General features: G+C 48.2%; 1 pseudogene; it reads left to right on the top strand.

The window, feature by feature from the left end:
* The first annotated feature begins 886 nt into the window (after positions 1–886).
* LOC119356926 lies at positions 887–5,730 on the top strand (annotated as a pseudogene).
* The last annotated feature ends 2,945 nt before the right edge of the window (positions 5,731–8,675 follow it).

The following is an 8,675-nucleotide window of genomic DNA, read 5'->3' on the forward strand; positions in this document are numbered from 1 at the left end:
AAATACTCCTAGCTCAAATTATAGGCAATCTAGTGATTTGAGCAAATACATAAAAATTCAAATTCAAACTTTCAAATCTAGTCAAACTTGATATCTACAGAAACTTCATAAAATTTCTAATCTAATGCAAAAAGAATCAAATTAAAAGTACTAAAAATCCTAATTGATATGAATTTTCTAAAACAGTAGAGCAGGTGTTGGCCGAAGAGGGACTCTTTGGGCAACGGTTGGCCGAAAAGTCCTTTTTGGCCAACGGTTGGCCGAAAAGTCTCTCTTCGGCCAACATGAAGCCAACAGGATGATACTTTTGATTTTTCTGCATTAAGGTGTATAGTTTCCGAATTTGCTATAAAAATCATCATAGTTTTAGAAATAAATCCTCGGCAAATACGTTGCCGAGTGAGAATTCGCTTTCACCGAGTTTTCCCGGAACAAGGGAAACTCGGAAATTCAAGTAGTTGGGCCCCCGTCCATGTCTCTTGCATGTATTCCACCTGTATTTGTTCTGACTGAACTCTTGGCAGTAAACATAATGGCACAGTTCCCAAGAAAAATGTTAATAACGGTGTAACAGTCCAAAATATTTGTCGGCCTGGCCTGGACGTCGTTCTCTTCCGAGAAACTTGATAAGATGATGCCGATCGGCCGGACTAGTGGACGCAACGAAGGATATGGTGCGCATGCTAGTCCACTTGTCACTCTCCTTGAACGTTCGTGCTGTACGCACATTACTATTGTTGTCCTGGGCGGCTGGGCCTAAGATGTCACTTACAGTGGTTCAGACTTTTATGTCTATCTACATCTACAACTAGAAAGGGGGCATGTTAGCACGTGCGTGCGCCACTATTGCCAGTGGAGTCCTCGATCAGAACTCGGAGCAACAGCAATGGCTGAGCTGAAGCTATGCTTGTGCTCAAGTAGCGATCTCCTCGTCTTGTGCTTCTTGCTCCTCGGTGTACATGTCCATCATGCGACCGCCATCTCGTTCAACTACAACTCCTTCAGCTCCGGTGATTTCCGAGAGGAGGATGACGCGATGGTCACCGACGGCAGGATTGAGCTCGTCGGCGACGAGGCCGGCGGTCGAGCAAGGGGCCGCGTCCTGTACAAGCAGGCGGCGCAGCTCTGGGACGGCGTCAAGGGCGAGACGGCCAGCTTCACCACGAGCTTCAACTTCAGCATCCAGTCCCTGCCTGGCCGGAGCAGCACCCCCGGGCACGGCATGACGTTCTTCGTCGCGCCCTACATGCCCGAAATGCCGCAGGAGTCCTACGACGGCTGCCTTGGGCTCTTCGACGAGAAACATGTTCCGGAAAGCCGGACGACGGCGATCTCCGCCAACGCCTCCGGCAGCGCCAGCTTCGTCGCCGTGGAGTTCGACACCCACCGTGACGCGTGGGACCCCAGCAGCCGGCACATCGGCGTAGACGTCAACAACGTCGACTCACGCGGCAACTTCAGGATCTTGCCGGAAGGCAGCCTCGTGGACGCCGGCGTGATTTCTTCGACGGTGAACTACGACAACGCCACGGCGAGGCTGAACGTCGTCCTCCGCGTCAGTGGCGCCGAGTATGCCCTCGGCGCTACCGTCGACTTCGAAGCTTGCTGCCGGAGCAGGTCGCGTTAGGCTTCTCGGCGGCCACCGGTGATGCCTTCGGCAGCAAGCACACGTTACTCTCGTGGTCCTTCCACTCCACGCTCCCGACAAGGAACGGCACTCCCCTCCCATCTACCTCGCCGTCGTCAACCAAGAAGGCCACCCTACAACTCAGAGCCGGGGTTGCCGCCGCGGCCGTGCTGGTGTTCCTGCTCGCGGTCGCCGTGGCGGTGCTGCTCCGGCGTGCGAGCAGGAGAAACAGGCAACCAGACGACAAAGACATGCTCGCCGGCGACATGACTCCGGACTCCCTCGACGCAGACGGCGATGAGTTCGGTTCCAGCACGGGACCCCGGCCGATCCCGTACGCCAGCCTAGCGGCGGCGACGCGGAACTTCGCGGAGGAAGGGAAGCTGGGGCAGGGCGGATCCGGGTCGGTGTACCGGGGCCACATGAAAGAACTCGGCGGCCGCGATGTCGCCGTCAAGGTGTTCCTGCGAGGGGCGTCCTTGGAGGGGAGGAAGGAGTACAGGTCGGAGGTCACCATCATCAGCAGACTGCGCCACCGGAATCTTGTGCAGCTAATCGGCTGGTGCCATGGCCGCAGGCGGCTGCTGCTGGTCTACGAGCTCGTCCACAACGGCAGCCTCGATGGGTACCTCTACAGCAACAGCAAAAACGACGTTCTGACTTGGCAAGTTAGGTACGCATGCTTCGAGCCACGTGCACATCCATGTCATTCCAGTCGCATTCTTTACTTACTTTTCTACCTCGACTAAACGAGCCTAACTTTTGGCTAACACTTATTATGGACTAGCTAGAAAAATCGTCGTATCATTTGAACTGTCTTTTTCTAGCTTTGAATTGATTGAGTCCATTGAGATCTAAATTCTTGGTCGATGCTATTTCTTAGGCTTTTTTTAGCAACAGAGTATTACTTCTATTTTATTATGCGGTTTTGATATTTCTTTGGCTTTTCCAATAATAGCCTGTATTGCTTTTTTCACTACCAGAATTTGGCACTTTACCGAGTGCGCACTGGGCAAAAGGTTTGCTGAGTGTTGGCAAACAAGTTTGCCGAGTCTTATTTGTCGGGCACTCGCAAACTCTTTTGCTGAGTGTAAAAAAAGGCACTCGACAATGAAATAGTCTAGATGAAACAGAGTCGAATGGTGCCATTGTCACGTGCTGCAATGGTAGTTTGCCAAGTGTTGCACTCGGCAAAAGTTGAGGGGTTTGCTGAGTGTTACACTTGGCAAATCATTTTAGCGTAATTAAAGAAAACATGGGCGACCTGATCCTAGCCCGGCCATCCTACACGGGGTCGCCGGGATGCCTGGTGGCAGGTTGGGAAGACCATAACAGCAAGGATCCCCTTGTGCATCTTCGGTTGTGCGACGCAGGTAGAGGGTGACGGTCGCGGGGTTGCCATTGAGCTCAGTGGAAGCGGCATTGGCGAGCGAGTGCTCGGGACACATGCTCCACAAAGCTCCATCTCCATTAGGACAAGGTCGTCGCGTTGTAGTGCCCCTGGACGCGCCGGAGGTGGCCGTTGCCACCTCGTATAGCTGCCTCATGAGGAGGGAGGAGATGGTCGTGCGTGCGCGTCTATTTGCTGCCTCTGGGTGTTGTTGGCTCCTGAGGAGGAAGCAGCTGGCTCTGAGACGAGAGTGACCGGAAAGTCAAGCAAGTGCCACGACCGTGGGTGAAATTCTAGGAGTCGACCCTAGATGTTTGGTAGTGGTAGCGACAACATGCTTACATGGTCTTCGGCGACGCCGCCTCAAGAATAGAGTGGGGATTGGGTGAAGGGAGAGAGAGTTAGAAGAGAGAGAGAGGGATTGATCGAGAAGCGAGGAAGGAATAGGCAGCCATTGGATCTATGGGAATGAAACGGTGGGAAGGTATCATCCATGGAAGGGTGTCTTTACCGAGTGTCTCTGAAAATGCACATGGAAACATAGACTCATTAAACACAAAGAGGATTTTTTTTTTCTTTCTCCTCTTTCCTCTTCTTTCTTTCCTCTTTTTTCTTCTCTTTCATTTTTTGTGTAAGGCCTAAACATAGACTCATTAAACACAAACATGAATTGTTAAAATATTTTCTTGAACTATTTCATGGACTTGCAGTTAAAAATTGAATTATATTAACTAAATATCTAGAAAATGCACTTCATGACCTAAATATATTAAATGGATTCCAAAAATGCTAAATTTTCACATGTGTCATGTAATGGTGTATTTTGAATGTAGAAAAAAAATTAATGGCCAACGGATGAAGCAGGGATCGCTTCACCTTTAAACCTGATCCGTTCCCTTTTGAAACCACAATTCTTTCTAGGAGGTGCAACTTTTATGAATCCTTCTCAATTTTTTACCATAGTTTCTAGCGGTCATATAATGACACCATGCCAAATGTCATGTTTTTTAGAATTTGTTCATATGTTTGGAATTTCAAAACCAATAACCTCCATCTTTGCGGTCAAGTCTTCGCACCCTAATGTTTGAAATTTCTTTCCTTTTTTGGGATTGGCTTAAACATACTCAAGAACACAAATAGGATCTTTAACCCTATTTTACCAAATTTGCATGCACTTGTAGTTCAAAATTTAATTATATTCACTAATACTTAGAAAATGCACTTGATGACTTAAATATAGAAAACGGACCCGAAAAATTTCTAATTTTGACATGGAACATGTCATGGTGTATATTGTGTAGATTTTATTTTCAAGGCCAACAGATGAAGCAGCAATCACCTAGCCTTCAAACTTGACCCATTCCCTCTTGAAACTATGATTATTCCTTGGAGATGGTTCGATTTCTAAGCAGTTCAGATCACAACTTTTATGATAACTTCTCAATTTTTATCACTGCCTTTAGGGATCATATAATGACATAATGTCAAGTTTGATGTTTTTTAGACTTTGTTTGCACTTTTAATAAAAAATAAAAAAAACCAATAACCTACATGATGTTTGGGGTCAAGTCTCTTGACACCTTCATGTTTGGAATTCCTTTTATTATTTTGAGTATAGCCTAAACATAGACTCAAGAATACAAATAGGAATTTTCATAGACGGTCCACACTCGTACGTACACGACTAAAAGCTATGAAAGCAAGTCAAGCAGTGCCAGATGATGATAAAAGTTAATTCTTGGATTGGACATTCTAGCGGCATTCAGAACTTAGTCGGAGTGCTTGGATGAAATCTGATTTTGCTTGATTGTGCCTTTACTTGTGACTTTTGTTATCAGATACCAGATCATTCTTGGACTGGCGTCTGCCGTGCTGTACCTCCACCAAGAATGGGATCAATGCGTCGTCCATGGTGACATTAAGCCGAGCAACATCATGTTGGACGAGTCCTTCAACACCAAGCTAGGCGACTTCGGCCTGTCGCGGCTCATCGACCACGGCATGAGCTTGCAGACGATGACCGCCATGGCTCGTACCCCGGGCTACCTCGACCCAGAGTGCGTCATCACCGGCAAGGCGTCCACCGAGTCCGACATGTACAGCTTCGGTGTCACGCTGCTGGAGATCGTGTGTGGGCGGCGACCGATGGCGCCGCCCAGCGCCGGTGCGAGGGACGGCCAGGTGTTCCGGCTGCTGGAGTGGGTTTGGGACCTCTATGGCAGGGGCGCCGCCCTCGACGCGGCTGACGAGCGTCTCGGCGGCGTGTTCGACCGGTGGGAGATGGAGAGGGTGGTGGCCGTTGGGCTGTGGTCCGCGCACCCGAACCCAAAGATGAGGCCGGCGATGAGGCAGGCCGCCGAGGCGCTGCAGTCGAGGAAGTTCAGGATGCCGGTGCTACCGCCCAAGATGCCGGTGGCCGTGTACCTGCAGCCTTTCGGAGATTCCACAATGGAGTACGGCGACAGCACGACCACGGTCGGGTCCGGGGTTACCATGCAGCAGTACTCGTCGACCAGCTGTACAACAGCGACGCAATCTTCAAATACTAGCATGCCAGCGGCTGTGAGTGAGGAGTTGAACCCCAATATAGAGTAGTGGACTTCAGAATTCAGATCGTGGTGGGCGGGAAAAGAAGAGTTCCGCTCCAGAATATTTGTACCGTCGAGTTATACAGGGATCAATGCAGTCACGTTGCTTGTAACTGCACTAATAGATTTTATAAAGCGAGTCAACAGGTGAAGGCGCATTCCCAAAATCTGCCTCCGAGGTGGGCTGCGAGAAAGGATAAAATCTCAGCTAGGGCTCCTCGCCGCCGGGGGGATCTCTCTGATCTGGTATGGGTGCAGAAGGGTCTGTTCCAGTCAGGCGTGTTCTCGGTGGATGATTGTCATCGGCAGGCTGATTGGCTTCCAACTCCTAAGTTTTTCAACTTCTCGAGGGATTTCTGGGGGAGACGTGAAGGAAGAGTTCCTTACGCGGCGATCGTGAAGAAGATGGCAGGCGCAGGAGGGCAAGGATCCAGAGGAGGGAGATACGATGCGGGGAGGGGGAGGAATGAAGGAGGGCGTATAATTCCCCCTACGGCGCAGGAGGCTGAATCAGTTGCTCATCCGCCTCCTCCAGTCCGTCAGGTGACCCCCGCCAGATCTAATCCTCCTGTCTCCATTTATGCCAAACCTCCAATTGTCCCCTTGGCTGCGGCACCACCGATGATGAATCACGGGGCACAGATGTATCCTCAGTATGGGGGGTGGAACCCGCAATTTGCTCTGGTTGGTCCCTGGGTGCCACAGCCGCAGTATCCATATCAGTTCATTCCCCCGCCTGCAGGGCACCCGGCAAGTTTTCATGCGCCAATGCAAAGCAGTGGGAGCCAAGCACGTAGCGGTGGGCAGGCTGGCGCAGGCAAGAGCAAGAAGAAGCAGAAGAAACCTGCTGGAAAGGCTGAACAGAGGAAAACTGATGAGACGGATCAAAGTTCAGATTCTGGTGAACCTTTTCGCATAGATCCGAAGTATGCAGGTGCCATATGCTACAACTGCGGTTTGCCTGGTCACTTCGTGGGGATGTGCTCTGTCCCAAAAATCTGTTTCATCTACAGAAACCCTGGTCATCATATGGATGTCTGTCCAACTTGGTATAAAACCTATCCTTTCAGCCAGTACCTGGGCAGTGCAAACAGTGGTCTGGGATTCTACCACATTGAGACTGGGGAAAAGAGTGATGCTGATTGGCTCAACTTTGGTAATGTTGGGCTGGTGTCTGTTCAGGAGGGTGAGATTAGTGCCAAGGAGCTGGAGAAATGCTTTACTGATATGTGGAAGACTAATTGGCCATGGCAAATCAGAGCTTATGATGAGAAGCAATATTTGGTCAGATTTCCACCCAACAAAAAGATCCAGGACTTGGTTGAATATCCATCCGTCAATCTCAAGAAGAAAGGGATGACCATCCTATTTAAAGATTGGAATGGAGAGCTCCCAGCCTATGACAGTCTACAGGAAATATGGATTGAAATTGGAGGACTGCCACCTAAGTGGTGCTCTTGGAATGTAATTGCTCAGATTACATCCTCTCTGGGTTTCTTATTGAATGTTGTCTGGCATGGCATTTTCAGGAGTTTTTATGAGAAGGTGAGGGTCCAAGTAGCTGTCAGAGATCCCACAAAAATTCCTGAGGATAGAATGTTTGAATTCTGTCAAGAATTATTTCTGGTGACCTTCAGAGTGGAGGATGATACTCTTATGGCCTCACCACATGACCCCAGTGATCCTGGTGAAGATGATCAAGCTGAAGAGGATGAGGAAATTGATGATGATGACCTTCTGGGTGAAGAAATGAGGAGAGGACATGAAAGTGGAAAGACACATGCACCTGATGGTAGACCCACCCCTACATCTAGAGGGACAAGGAATACTCTGGCCCTTGTTACTCCTGCTCCTACAGCTGACATGGAGAAAATCTCTGTTAAAAAAGGGCAAGGTGCTCCACTTGCCAAAAGCTATCTGGATGTAGCTAAGAAAAGACCTGCTTTGAACATCTCTGGAGCTTTGCTAGCTCAATTTGAAGAGGCAGTGGGCTGTAACGAAAAAGGGGACAAGATCTTGGAACCCCCTCCAAATGGCAAGGGTAAGTGGGGACCTGTCATTGCTACAAGAGTCAGTGCCAGGATACAGGGAAGTGGGGTACCCAGCCTAAAGAAAGCTCAGGAGCTGAAACAAATCCAAAATCTGGAAGTACCCAAAGGTAAGAAAAATCCTGGTTTTAAGAATTCTTTTATTTGCTTAGATGATAATGTACTTGTTGATATAGCTGATAAAGCTGGGGTGATCCTTGGTGGGGATCCAACTAAAATCACTTGTAACATTAAGATCATTAAGTAGCTGGAAGATGCTAGATTAGATAAGTTCCATCAGGACAACCCTGACATGTTTATACCACCTAACATTGATGTTAGTGGTGAGGAATTTGTTCATGGTGAGAAACCTGATTTAAATTTTGATTTCCCTTCTTCTAGTACTCACATTAGTGAGATACAGGAGGCTGATCATCCTTGGTTAGAGGTGAGCAGTAAAAAAGGGAGTAGATCTAGGAGGAAAATTTATTTCCCTGATAAATGATAGGTTTATTTTGGAATGCTAGGGGCCTAAATGGGCCTCATAAGAGCTTGAGAGTGCAAGAGCTTATGAAAGCACACTGCCCTGATTTTGTATGTATTTCTGAAATGAAGAAAAATGATTTTACCTTGTCTCAACTGGAATCTATAGACTCCAGGAATGATTTCCTTTGGAAATGGCTGCCTGCAGTGGATACAGCTGGAGGCATATTAATTGCTCTTAAGGAGGATACCTTTGAGATCATATCTTGTAACATATATAAATTTTGTGTTTCTTGCCTTCTTAAAAATAGAAAGGACCTTAAAGAATGGAGACTTATCTCTGTTTATGGTTCTGCATATGATGAAGGCAAGCTTGACTTTATTAATGAATTACACAATGTAGTAGTTGGGTGGGGTGGTCCCACCATTGTAGGTGGGGATTTTAATCTTACCAGAACTGCTGCTGAGAAATCAACTGGTGCTATCAATCAACACTGGGCTGATCTGTTCAATGAATGGATTAATAAATTTAGTCTGATAGAGATTAGCAATATTGGTAG

Source organism: Triticum dicoccoides, chromosome 1A (assembly GCF_002162155.2).
Source record: "Triticum dicoccoides isolate Atlit2015 ecotype Zavitan chromosome 1A, WEW_v2.0, whole genome shotgun sequence".
In the NCBI taxonomy this organism is placed as follows: domain Eukaryota; kingdom Viridiplantae; phylum Streptophyta; class Magnoliopsida; order Poales; family Poaceae; genus Triticum; species Triticum dicoccoides.